Below are 21,938 nucleotides of genomic sequence, written 5' to 3' on the forward strand. Positions count from 1 at the left end.
TTACATTCTGGAGCGTGATAATGCTTGTTGTAATCTATATATCACCCTCTTCTGGTGGAAGAGAACTGCTAGTGTAATACAATACAAATCTAATTATATGCTTTTTGACTGTTGAATTAATATAGTAAAATAAGTGCATATCTGCGGGAAAAAATGTGCATACTGTGGCGGCCGATAAATCTGTCAGGCTCTTCAATAAATAAATAAAAAGTGAACAAACTTGTTGGGTGCTGCCAAAGGAAAAATCTATATTTAGAAAATGTGTATTCTTCAACACATTTTTAACATCGCTGACTCTTTTCTTCTCTGTACTTAAGGGCTAAACTGTTTTATCAAGTTAAGCTGGACTACATGTTGGTCCGAACATTTAAAAACATAATCTAATTTAATGAACATGAACATTTTGTCCAGAACAATTTGTACAACCAGGAGTTTCTTCACAGGGATTCCTGAATAATAAGAACCCTTAATATAAATAGAAGACTATAATTTTATTTTATAACCTTGTTTTTCATTTTCAGAGATTTAAAAAAAAATAAAAAATCACATTAGCATTTCTTTTTACAGTGAGATTAGAAAGACGATGGTCCAATGTCACATCATGGCCTCAGCGTGTCTCTGCAAGGCCTTGATGGTGAAACATGTGAGGTCAGTTCATAAGTCAGGTCTGATTCCAACATATCATAGATTATAATCAAAATTACATGATATTAAAATAGTTGAAGTACCTAATCATTAGTTATTCATGTAGCAGCACTATGAGCTCTGTGACTCCTGCAGCTTATAAAAACAATGTAGGTGTGACAGAGAACCAGAGCGGAGCATGAATAACTTACAGCCTCATAAATAAGCAGATCTCTACTAATATCAATGAAGAAGCCCTGAGGCTGACACACCCCCTTTGAGCCAACGCCCCTCCTTCCTCTGTGACGAACACCCTGAAATCACGTAACTATTCAACATCAATATTTTGACATTTCATTCAGCTGACTCGCCACACGGAGCCATTTATTTAACTAGCTGGAGGGAGAGGCGGCTCTACGTGACCGGGCTTCAGTTGCTACAGGTAACCTTTTTGGAGGGACTTAGCGTGGCAAATTGATTGCCGAGAGCGCAGACTCATCATGAGTGCTAATTTTCAGAAGCAGCCGCATGCCGGAGCGGGGAAATAAGAGGCTCTATTTATAACCGAGGGGAAACAGGAGAGGGGGATTAGCTTGTCATTAGAATAAAGAGCGCAGAAGAAGAAGAATCAATTTCAGGGTTTAAAAAGCTGACAAACACAGTTCACTTCTTCTCTCTCCCCCTCCCTCCCTCCATCTCTGCCTCTGGCTCTCAGCTCACCTTTTGACTCAACATCCTACGACCAGAAGAAATGCAAGTGAGTTTCTTGAGAAGGCAGGCTCTGATTTCACAAAACTTCTTCTATTTCTGGCCCAATTAGGGTTTATACAACAACACAACAGTGTGAAAATGATAGTGAGTTGTCCTCATATGGCAACGCATGGTAATAGTTAGTTTGGAGTCTGACTTCTCAAAAAGATCACATTACTCTTTTCTGATTAAGAAATAAACACCTAAATCTATTTATTTCCTCGTTGGTCAGCAAATAGCACTGAAGTTACTTTTTGGAACAGCAACAGTGTGCACATTTTTATTCAATGCAAGGTTTCTTCTGTCAAAGTAGCCTGAAGAAGGAGACGGTCACAAACATCCAGATCATCTTAGCTCAATCTCTGTGATATGATCCAAATTGTTTCCAGCTTTCAGAGACTCAACGCTGCACTCAGCACAGACATCTTTAGAGACTGTGTTCATGAGGAAATGGAACCTCAATCTGTCAGGAAGACGAAAGTCTGATGTGGTAAACACGGCAACAACAACCAGCATTAAGGATAGATCGCACAGGTGGAAGGAGAAGAATCTCCTGCACCAAAGTCTTGGATTTAATGTGATAATCTCATCTGCATAGAAAATGACCAACTTAAGCATGAACTCATATATTTTCACGTCTTGTATGTTTTAATTCAGAGGTTTAAAAAAAAAAAAAAAAAAAAAAAAAGATAAAATAGCATTTTTAGTCCGTCTATGTGCTTTGAGTCATGTTTGATGATATGGACGCCTCACACAATAAGATGAAGACAAAGTTCAATTTTCCATCAAAACATGGCATGGTCTTTTGAAATCCATTTTCCATCTCTTCACCAACTCTACTGAGAGTGACCAACTTTTAGAAAGGAAAACTTGACAAAGTTAAGTTGCTATTGACGCTGTGAAGACAATGATAGTTCCTCAACATGGTGCTTAAATTATGTTAATAATAAACTATGTCATCACTACGTCTGGCGTCCCATTATTTTTAATTACAATCTAGGTATTTAAGACTCTGTTTGGATTAGAGTATTTTCATCCTTTAAATTTTCCTTCTTTTTGTCACCCATTGGTTTCTTTAGATGCTATTATTTTCAGTCATACCCTAAAATAGTGTTTTTCACTTATCTTTTACAGTGCACCTGGTTTCACTCCAGGTGTGCAGAATGGAAAATGCTGATTTCCCCACATGCCTTTGGGATCTAAACCAGGAAGGAAGCTTGAGGCAAACCAAACCTGTTCAACCTTCCATCCCCTCCTGACCTGGGCCATCGTGTGCCCACAGTTTAACCTGGCTAAGTCCCGGGGACAGGAACCTCACAGGAAATGGTGTAACTAGACACGAAAAGGAATTCATGCAAGGAGGTGGGGTGAAAACCAAATATTACAAAGTAAACTTTCCCACCAACGCCGAGGTGAGTTAAGAAACTTGGGTTCGGCCCACATGGAGGAGCTAAGCTGGGTGTACTGTAGGAGGAAGCATTGGAAGTAGGGCTGAGTAAAAACATGGCTCCATCAATGCACTGCAATATAATTTCTCCCAATTTAATACGCATTCAAGAAATCCTGATATTGTTTTGTTGACAAAAACTAAAGCGCGTTCTGAGCCTAATTATAGGTGCACTATTTAAAACTCACTGAGGTTGACGCTGTCGTATACGTCTTTAAAATTGTTGATTTACAATATCAGCTCTAAAAATAGAACGCTGTGATGTAACAACTTACCAAAAAATCATGTCACTTCGCGCGAAGCTTTCCAGTAAAAAAAACTTTGAATCAAAAGATCAGTGTATTTTCAGAGACTGTCACCACAGCCTGCTCTCATCAAAACTGATTTTAATGGATTCAACCAATTCAGCATATTCTAGTATCAAATATATCTTTGATATTCATCTTCTTTTGTATAGTAATAACTAAACACACTCCCTAACATTCCACAAGGCCATATCATACTCCATGCATGATCAGGGAGAAGAAGAAGAATGCAATGGTAAAAATACATTTTGGAGTCATTGTTGTAAACATTAACAATAAGGCACGCAAAATGATTTAACAAATATCAGAAGGTACTGTAATGAATTGTTATTTCTGTCATCTAGGCGTATTATTGAATCGATATAGAATCGTGACCCTGATAATCAAAATTGAATTGAATTGTGAGGTTATGATAATACCCAGCCCGATTTGGAAGGTATTATCTGTTTGCTACACCTGGCCTCAAATGCAGGGATGGACTAGAGACAAACTCTCCAGTGTCACCTGCAGATGAAGCTGCCAAGACTCTCCACAGTACTGATGCAGCAGCAGCTAGAAAACATTCAATTAATACACAACAACTCAGAGCAATACTGGATTCTCCAGTCCAATCGGCTTTCAGAGCATCTAATAGCAGACAGAAGGAAGGATATTGTGCTAATTTGTCTTGTCCATGCAGCGCTCTGACAGCCCCATTGATACTGACATCTCTTTAACATGAGGCTAGTGGGTGTTTGGCCTCCCCTCCAGTCGTTTGTGAGCTGCGGAGCCTGGAAATGATTAGGCCTGGGAGGGCAATTAGCCTGAGCATCGCCAGGGCTAAATATAGTCCGGCTTGGCCCAGCTCTGCTCCTGGGTCACATCCACACTGCAGCCTCCACACATGCATGTTGGTTCAATCTGGATCCCGTTTGTTTTATGACTGATGTGAGGGCTCCACTGACTCAGACGAGATAACATAACTCAGCCGTCGATCAGGTGTCTCGGGAGGGAAGGAAGTGAGTGGGAAGGAGTCATGGAAGACAAAATAAGGGGATGGCGGTTGAAAGGGAAGTGCTAACCTCCATATCCAGAAAATATGACTTGGAGGAGCTTGTTCCTCAAGATGATTGACTCATATTTATTTTTTTCATCACACTTTAACCCTCTGAACTCAGCAATAGAAATGGTCCAACAGTGCCGGCATTGGTATTTCTGCTTATTGTGACGCCATTCCCGTGAGTATCTTCCCTAATATCGCTACAACCTTAACTTTATTCAAGATTTGTAATATACACAGTTATTATTTCCACCAATGCAAGGGTTTTCACCATGTTTTAAAGCACATGTGATGTTATGCATTGATATCAGTATCTAACATGCAACAAGGCAGTGTGAAAGACTGGGGACTACTACTACTACTACTACTACTGGGGGCTTACAGTTGTAAAAAATACTGTAAGTTAGGGAATAATATCTCTTATTTTAAATCTAAATCCATTCAAACAGAACAATGTCAAAAACAATTCCCGTCATCATACGTTTGGTAAACAAATTTTGGGGAACTGCAGTTTTACACTGCACTTAAATGGTAGCGATCAATTCCTAAAGATCAACAATTATATTAGCTGTTAAACTGTTTAACCCTCCATCTATTCAAACAGAATTAAAAGCTCTGTTTTTATAGGTTTAAAAGCATCTCCGTGCATTCTTTTCGATCCAAGATTCTGCTTGATTGCAGCCTGCTCTCATAAGAAACATGTTCTAAAACTAACCATAGTTGGGGGAGAACATACTTTCCCACAGCCTTACGCCAACTAAACGGAATGCAAAGAAGGAATGCTTTCCCATCACACGCCTCCCTGCCCCTCCAGTCCCCATATCTCCCACCCCCTGTGAGAAAAGAGAAAAAAATTGCAAAGATTTTATCCTTAAAAAACAGGAGGTTCGCCCACTCGTTCACCTGGGACGGCTCTTGGACGGCAGAGGCAAGCAAGAAGGTTATAGGAGCCTGGGAATGTTTAACATCAAGAAAGCAATCAGAATGTAGCCGGAGCTCTGGGGAATTGGACAGGAAACATGGAGAGTAACCCCTTCCTGCCTGAGAGGAAAGAGAACGGGAAGTGATTTTGGTTACGTTGCTGATTCTTAGTGTAACATGAAAGAGAGCTTGTTGGCATTTACTGGTATAGGAGGTTTTTTTTCAAATGCTAAATTTAGCCAATTCACATCGGGACTTTTAAAGAGCCTGAAAAGTATCACTTCCACTTCTTTACCTCCATCAGCTTTCACAAAGGTGATGTGTGAAGAACCCAGGGGTCAAATGCAATCCAAGAAAAGCTCTGAAAAAGCGGTAGTGACCTCTAACTCAACATAGACTCCGTTTGAATTTCCCCATCACTAGCCTGACCTAGTATATCTTTCGCCAGAGTTTATGGACTGAGGTGAAACACAAGTGGAAATGTTCTGGCTCTGAACTGAGCTCAGCACAAATTGCACAAGACAGCTCAGGAAACAGGGGTTTGCTTTGTACCCTGAACAGAAAACACTTATCAGCCAGTAAGTCCCCATGTAAGAGGCCTATTCCTGCACTGTCCTGTGACCCAGCAGGCTGAAAAGAAAAAGACAAAAAAGACAAAGGGTCTAGAGCTTGAGTAGCTCATATTGACAGGGGTTTGACATTAGACATGGACAAGTGAGTGGTGGAAATTGAACTAGCCTGCTGTAGTGGCCACTAAATATTACATGTAGAAACCCCCTTTCTGGCCACCAAGTTTTTACCCCCATACCACTTTACCAAGGCAACTTTACAGTTCCACACACATTTCAATTCGAAGAAAAAACAGGCTGAACTAAGAAGAATATTTCAACAGAACGCTAATGAAGATCTTTAGTTCTTAATTTAAATGAACTTGCCTTCCTCTAAGCCAAAATGGGAGGACTGCACTGTTAACCTGATTGTGTAGAAGCTTATGAGAAATCGAGCCCATTTTTCACTTCTGCATACATGAAGTCAGAAGAAGCTGATTTATTGCGTTGATCTGACTAAAACTGGACTTTAAGATGCAAGTAAATATTTTAGTCCAAATATAAATGGTACTAAGTTGGACAAACACAGTTGGACATCCATTAACCTCTGCATGTATACACCTCAATTATACCCAAACTAGACTAGGCGTTCTGTACATGCTCCACAGTTCCTCTCGTCTGGCTTTGACCAGGAAGTCGAACCGCATAAGTAGGTAACATAGCAAGTCGTATTTTAGTCTGCATTCAGGTGGGATAACGTGCATCACATTGGAACCAAAATAAAAGCGAAGAGCACTTATGAAATGTACAGAGCTGTAAAGTTGTCCATGTTTTCACCATTTGACGTACAACCACCACTTTTCCATTTACTAACTTGCTTACTTGTTAGCAAGATCAATCAGAAGACGGTCCAATAGTATCTACCTGAAAGAGGGTCATACCACCACTTACCTTACCATAGCCGAACATTTTACGTCAGTTAATCGATTCTCCCTTTGTGCTTGTATACTGGGACAAGGACAGTATTCCAATTAAAAGCGCTAATCGAGCTGTAATCGTAGCTCGACTTGCCGGCATGTAAACGAACGGACTTGATTCATTACCCTTTGTCATAATGAGTTCTTCCTCTCAAGTCCTATTCAATACAGTGTGAACCATTTTTACAAAAATGGGGTCCTATTAAAAGTAAAACAGATTATAAAGCAGGATATGTTTTAAGGCTTTGCTACCTGTGATTGGCAGGGGCCTATCAAGGAGGCCTGGACTGGGCCATCTTAATGAATATGGTCACTTCAGCTCCATTAAACCAATATGACTAGATTTCAGTTTTACTCAAACTAATATGTGACATCACTGAGACCTGTCCAATTATCATGAATAGATTATGATCATCGCTAAAGCAATATTTCTTATGGGAAAATGTAGTATTGGCACAACCACAGATAATCACCATGTTTTACTTAATAAGTGAAACCTTTTCTGTGCTGGGAAAGTTTAGATTCACCTTCTGGGGACATGAATGTCCATTACAAAGTTAATCAATCCATCCACACTGCTGGCCAGAAACTAAAAAATGCAACTAACCAATACTAATTGTGTGGATGACATCAGAGGGCACTGCAACACTGTCCTCTGACCTGAGAGGAATTTATAGAATCCACAAAGTGACAACCCCACCTAAATACTGCCAACCAGAGGAAGCCCACTGGACATAATCCCATCCATAAATCGCACCGACTATACAAGAATCCCTGTAAGCCCCAACATTATGGCCGTACATGTAGATCTCCTTGCAGCTTGTAGCAGCAGAATAAAGGTGGAAAACACATCAATCATAGAGAGAGGCTATTTTAGCAGTGTGCAGTGATGATGAAAGTGCGGACATGCTCAGTGTCCTGCTTATAAACTGTTTGTTAATCTATCATTTCCCACAAGAGGAACGAGATAACAATACGGTGTGGCTTACAGTCAGTGAGGCTGCCGCGGAAAGATCGAAGCATGTCCTTGGAGTGACATTATTTATTGAAATAAATTCACTCAGGGTGAAATATGTATAGCGAATGCATTATGAACAGTGCTTCTGATGGAGCGAGCTTTAACTCGCCATAACATTGGCTTGCTCTTTTCAACAGATGTCCCTTGTGTGACACACGGTGGGGATAATAGAGAGGAGAGGGTCTGAACGCTTTCATTTCACCCTCTTTCATGAATGGAAGGGATTTCCTTTTGATGGCCTATTTGAATGTATAGACAATTTAGAGTCCTTCTTGGAGCGGAGATTCTGATCTTAATTACTTCGTTAATTAGCTGTGATTCACAGGGAAAAGCCTTGCCCTGTGCAGAGTCCCTCTGCATTGCTGAAGGGGCCTACTCAGAAGCTCTCACATCCTCGCTCTCATTTTAAAGCACCAATCCTGCACTTGTGACACTGATTTGTTAGTGTGCCTTTGCTGAAGGTGGGCTTTTTTCCCCCTGAAATGTCAGCAAACCCCATAGAGCTCCGGCTCTCTAATTCTACCGCCTGAGGAAAACTGAGAAGATCAGGCCTAAACCCCCCCTTCCTCCTCCTCCTCCTCCTCCTCCTCTACAGTCCACAGTGGACTTAGATCACACGGATGCATTCCTCAGATTTATGTTTATCGTTTTCCAATGAAAGAGGGACAGCCGGTGCAACATCCTGCACGCTCCTCTCACCGTGTGATAAATATGGCTCCCCCTCGCTCCGGGAGCCTCAACTTGGCGGATCGATGGAGCATTTAGCTAATCACAAAAGAAAGCCGCAGTAGGAAGAATAAAAAGGATTGTCATAAGCAGTGGGCGTTGAGTGAGTGAGTGAGCTGGACAAACAATAACGCTTTTCATTCGCTCGTAATTCTCACTCCCAACATCGCCTCACAGGAAGTTAGCACTCATCAAGGTGGATCAAGCTTTTTCTGGTACTTCATCCTCCTGATTACATGCCACCTACAGCGGTTTGTATCATGAACAGGCAGAGCAGAACTTCAGAAAAAGTAGGTGTTTTTGGCACGCAGGCCGACAGAGAAGAAATGTAAGGTCCAGCTGAGGCAGCTGCTTGTTATTACTCCACCTCACCTCACCCCCCCCCCCCCCCTCTCTGGCAGGAAATAAGCAATCATTTAGTACTGACAGGTACATGCTGAACCATTGCTATCTCTGCTCTCAAACCAACAAAATCATGGATTACAGCAGTTTAGTATTAACCTTAAGCCCCTCAAGTATCTCTGCCAAGGTCAGCCGGTTTCAAACCTTTCAGAAAGTGAGGGTATATTTCCCTGAGTGGGATAAAACATGAAGTAATACTCGGGTGGTGCTGACACGTGAGTATTTTATTTCTACCCTTAACTGCAAAGACAGCATCAGCAAAGATATCAGATGTACAAACCATTTTTGTGTGTGAATTTGCCACGGGGACAGAAACAAAATGCGGGCAAACAAAGAAAAGAAAAATCTAAAATCCTCTTCCAACATGTGAGGGGCTTTTCTGCTCGTGAAAAGCAGTAATTTAAAGGTCTCCTGTGAGCTGTAGAGGGCTCAGTGTGTCCAACTGGATCTGGACTGTCGCTGCAGACCTGCTTTAACACGCCGCCAGGTCCACATTATGGGGTGAAAAGGAGCAAAACAAGGGCAGGAAGGCTGCTTGTAGCTTGAAGCACACAAACAAGGCGGCAGAGCGAGCAAAAAGCTGAAAGAAATACATTAAAGACTCAGAGGCACTGCCCGAGCATTGTGCTCAGCCAGGACAACCAGAGGTATAGACATGGGAACTCTCAGGATGCCAGCATTAATAATGCACTTATTTCTAATTAATTTCAAAATAAGAGCATGTTCCATTAAAGAGTTGAATCCAGATGATCATCTATGGAAACAACAGTGATGTGTGTCCTTTTAAATAAAGTTATCATTCAAATGTGTACATGGACACAAATCATCAGTATAGAATTAAAACGCTGAACACTGAGTCAGACTGCCTCTGCTTTAAGTTGTCTGACTTCACACTGCACTCACTTTCTTGCCTTCCATTAGTTCGTTTAGTGGTTTGTAGTCAATTTGACTCTCGTACAATAAACAATTGCGTACAATAAAGCTTGTTTTGCTATTGATCCTCCACTGCTCTATGAACAACATTTGAGTTCAGAGAAAAACCAAAGTGCACTCGCAGATATCGCAAAGAAGAAGTTAGCAGCTAACCTACAGCAACCTAAAATGTATGTGAACATGGGAGACAACGATGTCTAGAGGCACCTTTACGACTAATTCACAACTTGTATTCAACACACCGCACCTTTCACAACTCCTTTAGCGGAGTATCACAGACATGCTTTCTTAAATCGCACACCATGCAGCATTATGATGCCGATGTTTGGTTGACTGTAAAAAAGAAATGCAGGCATATTGACCCACACTATGCACAGCTATAGTCGGCTTTTTATTTTCTCAAAAAATGTTAATGTAAGGATTCTTTCCTTACATATAATAGGTCGGGGGTTTAATCCCCAGATCCTGCAGCCACGTCAAGGCAAGCCCCAAATTGCTCCTACTGCTGCACCAGTAAATGTGTAATAATGGGATTAGTTACTTCTGATGGTCACTTTACATAGCAGCCTCTGCCATCAGTGTGTGAATGTGTAGGTGTGACCTGCGGTGTGAAAGCACTTTGAATAGTAAGAAGACTAGAAAAGCGCTATACAAGCTCAAGTCGATTTACAATTTATTGTTGTTTTACCTACACATTCAAATAAAAAAACTGTTTCTAAGCTTTACAGTTAACTTCTTTGGATGGATGTATGTATGTAATGTATTTAGAGAAGAACACTCTGGACTTAGACTGGGAATGTCGGCCAAAAATAAGACCATCTTTTGGGCTGTGAGCACCTCCCTCACCCTAAAATAGCCTTGCCCTTGTCCTAAATATCCAAAAATGTATTATTCTTGCCAATGCAAAAAAAAAATCAAATCTAACATTAGCATGGCAAATGAGTCTGTGCCAAGGCTAAGTAAGATGCCCACATAAGACGTGAGCAAACATGCAGTCAGCTCTGTTGTTTTGTCTGTGACAGCCCTCACAGGCCCTCGGGCTCCGGAGTCCTTTCTCCCTCTACAAACAGCTCTGTTCTGCGGCCCCAGATGTCTCATTACTGTAAAACAAGCAGAGAGAGAGATGAGCCACATACAAGCCACTGGCCCACAATGCTGCCTCCCTTTCAATTAGTGAGGATTAGCCTAGCATGAGCGGGCCTTCCTGTGCGATATGTTACCTTGCATCGTGCGGGACAGCCATATGTCAGACTGTAAATAAATTACTGAGGAGCTGAAAGCTTGGCGATAGCTAGAAAGGGAGTTATGGCTCCACTAGAGTGCACAACAGGCTTAATAGGAGGAGGAGGATGCTGTAGCCTCTATAAAACGTTACACTCTATGAAAGGGCGTGGGCAGAGACACAGGTACACCGTCGCTCACTCACTCTCATAAATTAGAACTATAAGAGTCAGTATTTTAACTCACCCAGCATTAATCAAGCGATAAAGCTAAGACGGGGAAATTTCTGCAGTGTCATGCTTTGGTTAAGCCAGCTGGACTGATCCCATCCAGCAGAATGAAAAGTACTGTAGGAAGAGAGGCCGACGCTAACAGGATAGCAAGGCCCTCTTGCACTGCCTGCATCAGTCACTTTTATGGGAATAGGGCGGCGTGGGGTTTAACAAGAGGTTTTACTCGTCAGGGAAACCGACATTACATAACCATAAAACGATGAGGTCCACAAATCACCAGTCGACTTGTGACGCATGGCAGGGATGGGCCTTGTTGTGCAGCTCACAGTAAAGTTTGTGGTGTAAGGGGGAGGGTGAAAACAACAACAAAAAGATCTGTAATTTAACCTGTGGTCCTTGAAGGCAGCACATGAAGTTTCCTTCACCTCACATGAAATTGAAAACACAGATCCCAAACTAAATCTAATCCTACTCCACGCTACTCGCTCGTCTGCATGATTTTCCAGGCAGTCTGTGCCATTGCTGGAGCGCCTCCACTGACCAGGGGCGTCTGTGGTTGAACCGTGCTAGTCCACAGGTCCGATGAGGCAGGCAGCGAGGAGGCGGGCAGGCTCCTCAACGCCTGACATAGAGCACCCTCACAGGGGGAACGACTGAGTAATGGTAGGGTAACTCGATCCAGGCCCGGGGAGGGAGTGGGAGCAACCCTGACGCCTAAATCATAGCTGTGGGATGAAGAGAGGGAGACACACAAATGTGTTTGCAAGAAATATATACGCAGCGGGATGAGAGGCTGCGGAGACAGTGGGCGGGACGAGCGGAGAAATGAGCCGCGGTTAGACAGGAGATCTGGGAAGCAGCCAAATGACAGGGGATGAAAGTGAACGCCTCTCGTGCACGTGCAGCACCCACCGCCGGGTGGGAGGGACCGCAGAGGAATGACAAGACGTGGGTTAGGTTTCAAATTCACAAGCCTGTCTCAGACAGAATAAACATGTGTGGGCCCAAAATGACTTCTATTTTCCCCAACGTCTAAAGCTAATTGACTAATTGAGACTGGTAGACATAAATAAATGTATACGTCTTTATATAGAGCCAAACATTTAACCAGGAATTAACCCGTCACACTGCTGCTTCACAGGAGTATCTTTTTCTGAAGCATATTGCTTTTATAGCCCTTTATAAGCCTAAAAATATGAATCCTTGTTGTCTTGAAATTTAATAAAAAAGATAAAAATCTAAATCTGAAGAGCTGATTTCATCCTCCATGGATTCACAGCTGCATACACAACAGCTGAGTTACACAGTCACTCATTACAAACAGGAAAGTCATGGAGGACTTCAGCCCTCAACTGAAAGTCTCTTTAAACTCCAGTGTCAGTTCACGCTTCTTATGTGACATCAATGCATCTTGTTATTATTAATGGTCACTACATATGTATGAAGTAGGGATCTTTTGTTGAAAGGTATGAACAGGTTAAGTGGTAGTAATCAAATACAATGGTTTGATGCTCATTTGAGCAACAGACGGAGGCGGTCGGCAGGAGAGATAGGGTAGCGCCCAGCGTCCTTATCCAATTTGTGGCTCCTTTCCTGCATATCATTCATCACTCTCTCCCTGATTTCTGACTCTATCCACTGTCCTTTCTCTCAAATAAAGGCAGAAAAAAGCACCAAAAACAATCCTTAAAAAAGCAGGTTGTAACTTGTTTTCCTCTTTAAGCCATGATAACTCTTTGAGACACACTTTAGAACAGGGCTCCACCAAACCATTAGTCCATGAAGACAGTCTTCATCGATCAGCTTTTCATGCTGATTTTAAAGAGACAACTCTACTCCAATTGACGTGAACTTTAAAAAGAAAAATGTTCTGTATGCTGGTTATTCTAAAAAAAAGTTTTTGATGAGTGCTTCAACTATTAGCATAGCTTTATCGTAAACAGGCAGCCCATTGCATAAGATCACAGTGTTGTTTTAATGTTACTACTTACATTTTTCTAGCCCTGACAAAAACATTTTCTTATCCCCCCTGAAGGTTCTTTTTTAGTTAAATTAATAAAACAAATTAGTCCACCTTCAACCGGGGCAGCCCTAAATGTCTGTGCTGGGAAGTAACACTGTGCCAATACACAAAAATAGCCACACAATAAAAGAAAATGATGGAAAACCAATGATTGGAAAAACGTACAGCAGGTCAGAGCTACTTTTTCAGGATAGCGTTGGAACATAACTTCCTCTTAAGCCTTTCTGCAGACCTACAGGAACACGTTTGATGTTCCTTGAGCCGGTTCAGTTCAACCAAAGTGCTCTCTGGAACAGTTTGGGGTTAAGAGCCTTGCTCAATAGCACCACAGCAGACAGCAGCAAGTATACTCACTGAACTCCATATCAAAACTGTATGACTTACTTTTTTTTTTAGCAAAGACTTATGATGTACCATAAATGCATCATTACACTGAGTGAAATGACAGATCCAGTCCACTCTTCTCCCATCAACCTCTTATGATGTTACCACAAAAAAAAAAAACGACAAACTCTTACCATGCGCACAACGAAACAAAAAAGGTTTGCTGGAAGTGGAACACAGCCAGAAACTCTTCTAATGCTCCAAGGAGCGGCCTAATATAATAATATGCCTGCAGCCTACAAATCCTGTAAAAGTCACTCGTTGGGCTTCACATGTAATTTTCATTAACTTTTCTTGGAAACAAGCGTCTAGCAAGAGCAACAATTTAGAGAGAAAGAAATGTTCAACCAGACTATTACTGAACCACATCCTCCGGTTTTCCATCCACAATATGGTCTCCATTCATTATTCAGACAGGAGATGCACTTTCCTTGTTCTTCAGCGCTCCACTCGTGACATCTTTGGGTAGCACTTAACAGACGGGGTCGAAAACGATGCTTATAAATCAGGTATAACTAAAAAAAAAAAAAAAAGGAAAGTATATTTCTATGAGGAAAAACAACTTCAATGGTTTTATTTAATCAAACTAAAAAAGGCTGATGGACTTTTAAATTTTTTAGACAGGATTTCCGAAAACCTGCACAAAAGGTTTCTGTCTTTGAATGCATCAGTAAATTAGGCTGCACATTAATGTGTTTCGTCAAGAGGTGCATTTGAATTTCCTGCCTATATTAGGGCCATAATGTACGGATTCCATAATTGACAAAGTAGGCCAAGCCTAAAGCTACATTCAACCATCAGCAGCAGCTACAGTGTCCACTCTGCACAGCGCTCCGTGCACACTAACAAGCTGAGTATTTGGCTGCATTGTCATACCAATCGTGCAAAATGTCAACAAGGTTTTGGGAACACTCTCAGCTTTTTTTTGTTTTTTTTGTTATTACCTTCTCCTCAGACCGTTACATCAAAGCGTGGCGATGAGTGGCGCCTGAGCAAAAAGAATCTTGTGAGTGTAATGGTAACGTGATCACGGTTATGATTGAGCGGAAATGTTAGACAAGCATCTAAGTTTCCTCTGCCTGCTTCCACCCCTCCTCGTCTAGCCACATGTGAAACCACACTGGAACTGCTCAGCGGCCAAAGTAAACGCTGCACACGATTTGCCTGGCATGTGTTTACACTGGATGCCAGGTCTGCATGCCGATCCCTTACTCCTATTCTGCTGATAGATGATATCACACATTAGAAGTCTTCTTTCATAATCAATGAATGCAATGAACCTGAAAGTGTGAGACGTTTCCCACGGTGGGCTGCAAGATTTAAAAAAAGGGGCAGTCGCAGTCAAAGTCTGCTGTGTTTGTGTGAATGTGCGTGTGTGTGTGTTTGTGTGAATGGGTGTGTGTGTGTGTGTGTGTGTGTGTGTGTGTGTGTGTGTGTGTGTGTGTGTGTGTGTGTGTGTGTGTGTGTTTGTGTGCAGGAAGGGAGCTTGTTCCTCGCTCTGACTCATCTATAAGGCTGAGAGCTGCTCTGAGTCTGCAAAAAAAATCTTTACAGAACAAAAAGAGCATGCCAACTAATTCTCTAATTGAGTAGGAAGCTGCTCTTTAATGACCCCTCGATGTAAATCTGATGTTATTTATGAGAGGAACTGGGGTGAGAAAGAAAGCTGATTCATATGATTAGCGTTGTCATACATAACTCCGGGCCACCCCCCTAATACAATGGTAGGGGAAACACTGCTTTATATGAACTGTGTGGCCTGTTTACTCTTTCCTGCCTGCACGTATAGAACATGAAAAGTTCAGAGTTCTCCAAAGGGCAAACAGACAGCAGTCACTTAAGGCCGAGTTTGGGCATTTAGGAAGCTAAAGCAGTTCACCCAAATTAAGAAGAGACATATTTTGCCACTTAGCTGCTGAGTTATATATAGCAGTGCAAGTTTTCTGGGTTCATTGCCTCAGAATTTAAAATATCTCTCTCTGAGGTTCCTGTCAGCACCACAACTTCTACTTTAGATCATCCACAGAACACAACAGCTCTCATTGGGGCTGTAACCAATGACAATCTTCATAGCTTTTATAGTCACAATTAACTGTTTGTTCTAAGACATCTAACAACGATGACAAACACCTATTAAAGGGCGATAATACAGTTTAACATAAGATCAAGACTGTAAATAAGACGTGATGTCGCCACTGTGTCTCAACTCAACCATTACAAACTAACTAACGACTACATTCTCTAATTTGGCGGGGGGGGGGGGGGGGGGGGGGGGGATTTGGACAAGAGGATATGTATTGCTCAAATCTTTTTTGAAAGGATAATGTTGTAAAAGTTACTAATCACTCACAGGCAGCAAGGCCCTACCCTGCTTTATAGTCTATTGAGCTCTTAATGGGACCACAATAGGCAGAATGAACATTATGATGGGTTCATAGTAAGGATGCAACAATAAAACAGTCAGCCCATGGTTCAATACGTAGGCTACTTCGATTTGTCAGTCACGGTTTTAGGTTCAGTTCGATTGGCCTTTGGAGTTTTTCTTTTGGTTACCTTTAGTTATCTTTATTCCAAAACTATTTCTTTATTTTACTTTGGAGTTTTTTGAAATGTCAATGGAGGATTTGAATGGGGAATTTTCTTCTGGAAACATCCGCCGAAAAAAGTGGACGGTCACTGTGGAGCTCTATTTCCCAAGGAAGACAACTACAACAACCAAACTGGTGCCAGTTGGAAAGTAGTGGGTTTTGTTGACTCTGATAAACAAGAGACAGTATGTGGAGCTAATGTGCTGGCCCTGTCAGAGTTTCTGTTCTGAGCGTTAAGGTTGAACCAAATGTGAAAATAGTGTCTGCTGATTTGTGGAACCTGCTTTCCATCATCAGCACAAAATACAGCTGAGACAGCACCCGGAAAAAAAAAAGTGTGGCTGTGAAAGCGTTTTCTCTTTCCTGTTCCAAATCAAGTGTCATTAACATGAGTCAGGCCTTTGTTTATGTGACACATACAACACCTAATTATGTCAGATTAACGTCAGACCCCACGACATAGGAACTGAAGCCTACAAAAATAAATGATAGAAAACTGAGACAATTCAGTTTTTCTTTGTAAAGGGAAACTTCCAATTCTAAATCCTGAGTTACCATAAACTCAAAGCCCTTGACAGACAGACATGACATACTAAAAGGTGATACCTGACCAATCATCTTGACGCCTGGAAAAAAAGTTGTTGCCAGAGATCGACAAACTTCTCCTCTGTCTCATAATGACTTCTCGCAGCACCAACTTCATCAGTCTTTTTTTTAAAGATATTTTTGGGTCATTGGACAGGACAGCTGAAGAGAGAACAAGAATTGTTGGGAGGAGAAAGTTGGTGATGACATGCAGCCAAGGGCCGAGGTAGGATTGGAACCCACGAACGCTGTGACGAGGACTATAGCCTCTGTACATAAGCAGGCGGTATAACCACAAGCTACCGGCGACGCTCGTCAATGTTTTTTCGATACGCAATTCTTTGTCTGTTGACTCAAGGATTTTTGGAGTCGCAGGGTCCAGAAACCCTACATTTGCTGGATTGTGCTTTTAATGTGAGGTCTGACTTCAACATTAGGAGGTTTCTAATCCCAAGAATCACAGAGACAGGGATAGTGTCAAACATACAGTAACACCAGTTACACAGACAGTTCACCGAGACTACATCAGAAATCCAATTCAAAAAGCCGTGTGAAGTTATGCCACAAAGCTTTCTATGTAAGAATAGGCCTTAAAATGTACCAAGGATTATATGTGCTTTCTATCAAACTTTGTAGAGTAACTCATGTGGAGCGACAGGTTCACTCAGCTGCTTAATGTAAGACACACATCATCATTTCAACATTCAACACATAAACTGAATGTCTACTATTGGAGCGCTTTTCTGAAGCTCACTGACCTTTGACCTCCCTACTGTGGAGACCAATAAATATAGAATTATATACAGAAAATCCAAAATGTCCTAAAGTGTCTCAAAAAATGCATTTATAGTCCAAAAACTGCATCCCTTCATACGCATAAAGTAGCCATATCAGCTCTCTGTGGACTGCACAATTAATCGCAATGTCATCATTAACACATCACAGAAGTCGGAATTTATTGCAATAAATTAAGAGATATTATTTTACGTTAACAAGTAATGCTTTCTCACTCACATTAAGCTTAAGCTAGCTATGGGGAAATATAAAAAAAAAAAAAAAACAGATACCATAAAAAGTTATAACTAATATGCTCTCTTTAGTTCTTGGTTTATTTATCGCACTTCGTACCATTTGCGCAGTATTGGACAATGTTATCACACCTTGCATTATTTTCCCATATTTGCCTCCTATCTCATACCGTTTCTGAGTGTCTTAATATGTTAATATATCTTTTAACATCATTGGACACAGAAGTATTTGAAGTGAAACATTATAGTAAATAAGTCATTTCAGGAGGCCGGCAATGACTCACTTTACTAGGATGAAAGTGCCGGAGCTACAGGGCTTCAGACTTGTGCATCACCTGTGCTACATTTATCTGTAATTGCATCAAAAATAGAAAACGCCTGCATGTCTGCACGACAACATACTTACAAAAGATGCATTGTAAGTTATGTGTCTGCAGCAATTTATCTTAAATCTACCAAAAAATCCTTCAGAGCTTGAGTTACACAACAATACTTTTTAAACTGATTATGACACAACTTCAAACACAAGTATTAAAGTGATAAAAGCCTTTATGGATAAATCTTCTGTCATGAAATTTCCATTTAGTAGCTGTATATAAATACAAATTGCCAAATGAGAACATCAGATTTTCGCTAACGCAATCAATTAAATACTTCAAAGATCAGAACACTTCATCAGTTTCATGTAAAAAAAAAAGTGTAAATCAAATCAGGTCAGGCCTACAGAGCCAGAACTATCAAACACAACGAAACATCTATCCTTCTCGTCCGTCATGTTACTCACTTTCCAAGCCCGACACAGTCTCAGCAGACGGCTGTTCATACTGAGTCTGGTTCTGCTCGAGGTTTCTGCCTCTTAAAGGAAGTGTTTTTCCTTGCCACTGTAGTAACTTTGCTAAATGTTTCTACAAGTGCTGTGCTCATGATGGATTTATGTTGGGTCTTTGTAAATAATACAACAAAATGAGTGAGACATACATGATGAATGTCTGTCAATCCTACATGTAATGTGAATCAATAAATAACTCAGCGTAGAGCAGGGCAGACACACTCTAACAGGTCTGCTGCATCCGTCCTCTCCATTGCCACACTCCTACACTCCTCACCTTCAAGAAATCCCTAAAAACTCACCTTTTCTATCATCTAGAAACCACTCACAAACTCTGTTCTCATCCTCCTTCTCTTAGACTACTTCTTCTTTGTATTGTTTACTTTGTTTTGGACTGTTGTTGTTCTTTGTTAGAAGTCTTTGAGTATTCAGAAAAGCGCTCTAAGACTAATGTAGGCTATATTAGTAGTAGTGTTATTAATAATCCAACCAAATGCACACCGTGTTGCACGACAAGGTCCAACCAACTCATGCTCTCTCCTCTGAAGTTCACCTCTGTGCAGGGTTCAGGTGGACGTGCACAGCTGACATTCAGGAGGTGAGAAGAGGACAGCACAATAACAGTGAAAAGTGTGTTTGCAGACCTCTCAGACCGTGCTGCAGGGAATCCTAGCCTGATGACGTATGTCTGCGATGCACAGCTGCAGGGTTAGCCACAGGCCTGCTCTGCATTAGCTAAACACACACACACACACACAAACACACACACAGTGACAGCTCCAGTTCGTGTATCAACCCGCTGTTTCTTTCATGTGCATTTTCACGTTAACTCAATACTTTGTGAAGACTGTTGTCCGAGTTGCAGCTGTTTCTCTTACATTAAATACACATCACAAACAGAGCTCCTGACAGCTTCATAAGAAGGCTTCCGTGATAACACTGCAAACGAGCACAGTTTGGCTTCATTTTCTCCATCGAAAAGCGGCGTGTGGGTTGAAAATGTTGGATTAACTGTAAACATGTCTCACCTGGATCCCCAGTAATGTGGAGGAAGCACCTTCAGACTACAGACGGGCTCATTTTTCGTAAATACCTGGTCAAACCGTCGATCCTCATAACTGTTTCTCTCCAGCCATTTTGGGCCAAACCGTTAACTTGATCCGGCGGGGGGAACAAATATCACCAAGCTAATTTTACATAATATTTCTCGATTCAAGGGTTCAGAAAGTATTAAATACAGACTAGTAACATCTATTAGTTTGTTTAGACTGTAGTGTGTGTATCGGACAGCTAAGTAATGACGAATGCAATGACACGTTTCTGTACAACCCCCCGTGAAGGCCAAAATGGTACAGCTCGCAAAATTCTAGGGACCTACTTTGCTCTTCTCTGTCAATGCAGCCAATGAGCGGCTCAGTAGTAACCTGTAGCAGCACCACACACACACACACACACACACACACACGCACGCACGCACGCACGCACACACACGCACACATACACACACACACACACACACACACACACACACACGCACACAACAATAACTGTCAGACAGCTGAGAGCGCGTCAAACACAAAAAAGCATTTTCTAAATAGTTTTAAGTATCCACCCACGTCATTTTAAAATAACGTAAGGAATATGCAAATAAGCTGTTGTGCTTTATCTCATCAAATGCTTTATCTCAGTCGAAGCAGCAATACCACAATGCGGAAAGACCCTTAACTAATTTGCTTATTTCTCACTATGAGTGTCTCATTATTATGCAAGCGCAACACTAAATTGCTGGTATAAGACTTCACCATAGTATGTCCAGTAACTGAAATAGTACTAACAATGCAGGAATGGCCTTTGATGGTGTTTTTCTATATCAAATCATTGTATTTTTTTGTGATGCATTACCATACAACAGTGTTAAATTGTCTTAATAAATTGTATTGGAGCAATACTTACCTTGGAAATGTAACAATCAATCTTATATTTTATTTTTTTGTATTTTCATATTGAAGTATATGTATTTTAATGCATCCTTGGTGTTATGTGGATTTATGTTATTTTCTACAATCTTTACACAAAGGCCCAACTAGAGACAAGGGTTGGACATTAGAAATAGCTATAAACTCTCTGTGAAGCAAAATAGTTTCATGTTTTGTTGTGAAACTTTGTTCAATTGAAACATTCCTTTTTAAAAAAAAGAATACATTACATTAATGCAATAATGTTGTACAAGGCCTCAGTTTAGTGATATAATCAGATGCTAATCCAGTAAAATTCACCTCATCAAAGCTTATTTCACTTGGTTATAACGGCCTACTTGATTCATTTCATGTTTGTTGGGGAATTTGTGAAACTAAAAAAAAACTTAATGACTAAACTAAATAAGGCATGTTAAAGAGATATTATCTTTATTGTCCCAGGAGGGAAAGCCCGCACGTGGCCATGTCTAACATGAAAGCAGACAATAAAACATGGTTATGTTGCATAATGTGGATAAATGTGCATATATGACACACATATACTGTGATGTCACAGATTGAATTACTGCTTTTTTTTTAAAGAGGAACAAGACTCCCCAAAACTGCAAAAGTAGGTTCCAGTCTCTGGTTTTTCCTTGTCTTTGGGAGCATCTTTTTATTTATGCACACATATGATTAGTATTTGCAAAGTAAGACAGAAACCCTGCACAGAGGATGTTTATGGGGGTCAGAAAGGGCTCAGTAACAAATATCAATGGTCATGAACTCATTCAGTAAAGTGACTATTAACCCTAGCTGTAAATTTATTTTAGGTGGGTAAAATATTCCATCAAAATTGAAATGGCATTGGGGCGCCAGTGGCCTGGTGGTAAGTTTGTGCGCCCAATGTACAGAGACTGTAGTCCTCCAAATGGGCGGCCGGGGTTCAAATCCTTTGACTTCTTTCCCACATATAATTCCCTAATCTCTCTCTCGCTCCCGAATTTCCAATTCTATCTTCTGACCTGTCTATGTTATAAAGACATCAATCCATCCATTTATCCATTTTCTCCCGCTTATCCGATGTCAGGTCACAAAAGACGAAGTAAGTCAACCCAGACTTATCTCTCTCTCCAGTTACATATTCAAGCTCCTCCTTTAGGGGATTCCAGGGTGTTCCCAGGCCAGACATTATATAATCCCTCCAGCTAACTCTGGGTCTAAAACCAGGGTAATAAAGGCATTTACAGCACAAAAAATTGAAATGGAGTTGAAATTTAAAATAGCCTAAAATTGAAATATGGAAGTAAAAGCAAACACTTAAAACTGTAGAGAATGTTTGTTTTGGTAGCCTACTTGAATATAGTACAATATAGTATATTTATAAAGATCAGTGCATGTG

At 41.0% G+C, this 21,938-nt stretch overlaps 1 protein-coding gene across 2 annotated transcripts in view; it reads right to left on the bottom strand.

The window, feature by feature from the left end:
- Nucleotides 1-19,741, bottom strand: part of znf438 (zinc finger protein 438) — a 46,531-nt gene extending 26,790 nt beyond the window's left edge. Inside the window, exon 1 of one of the 2 annotated variants that reach the window (XM_061064114.1) lies at nt 19,610-19,741. The gene's annotated coding sequence lies outside the window, so the exon portion shown is untranslated. The remainder of the gene's footprint in view (nt 1-19,609) is intronic. The other variant, XM_061064115.1, reaches the window with a different exon arrangement.
- Nucleotides 19,742-21,938: the final 2,197 nt, after the last annotated feature.

Source organism: Labrus mixtus, chromosome 19, assembly GCF_963584025.1.
Source record: "Labrus mixtus chromosome 19, fLabMix1.1, whole genome shotgun sequence".
NCBI classification, from domain to species: domain Eukaryota; kingdom Metazoa; phylum Chordata; class Actinopteri; order Labriformes; family Labridae; genus Labrus; species Labrus mixtus.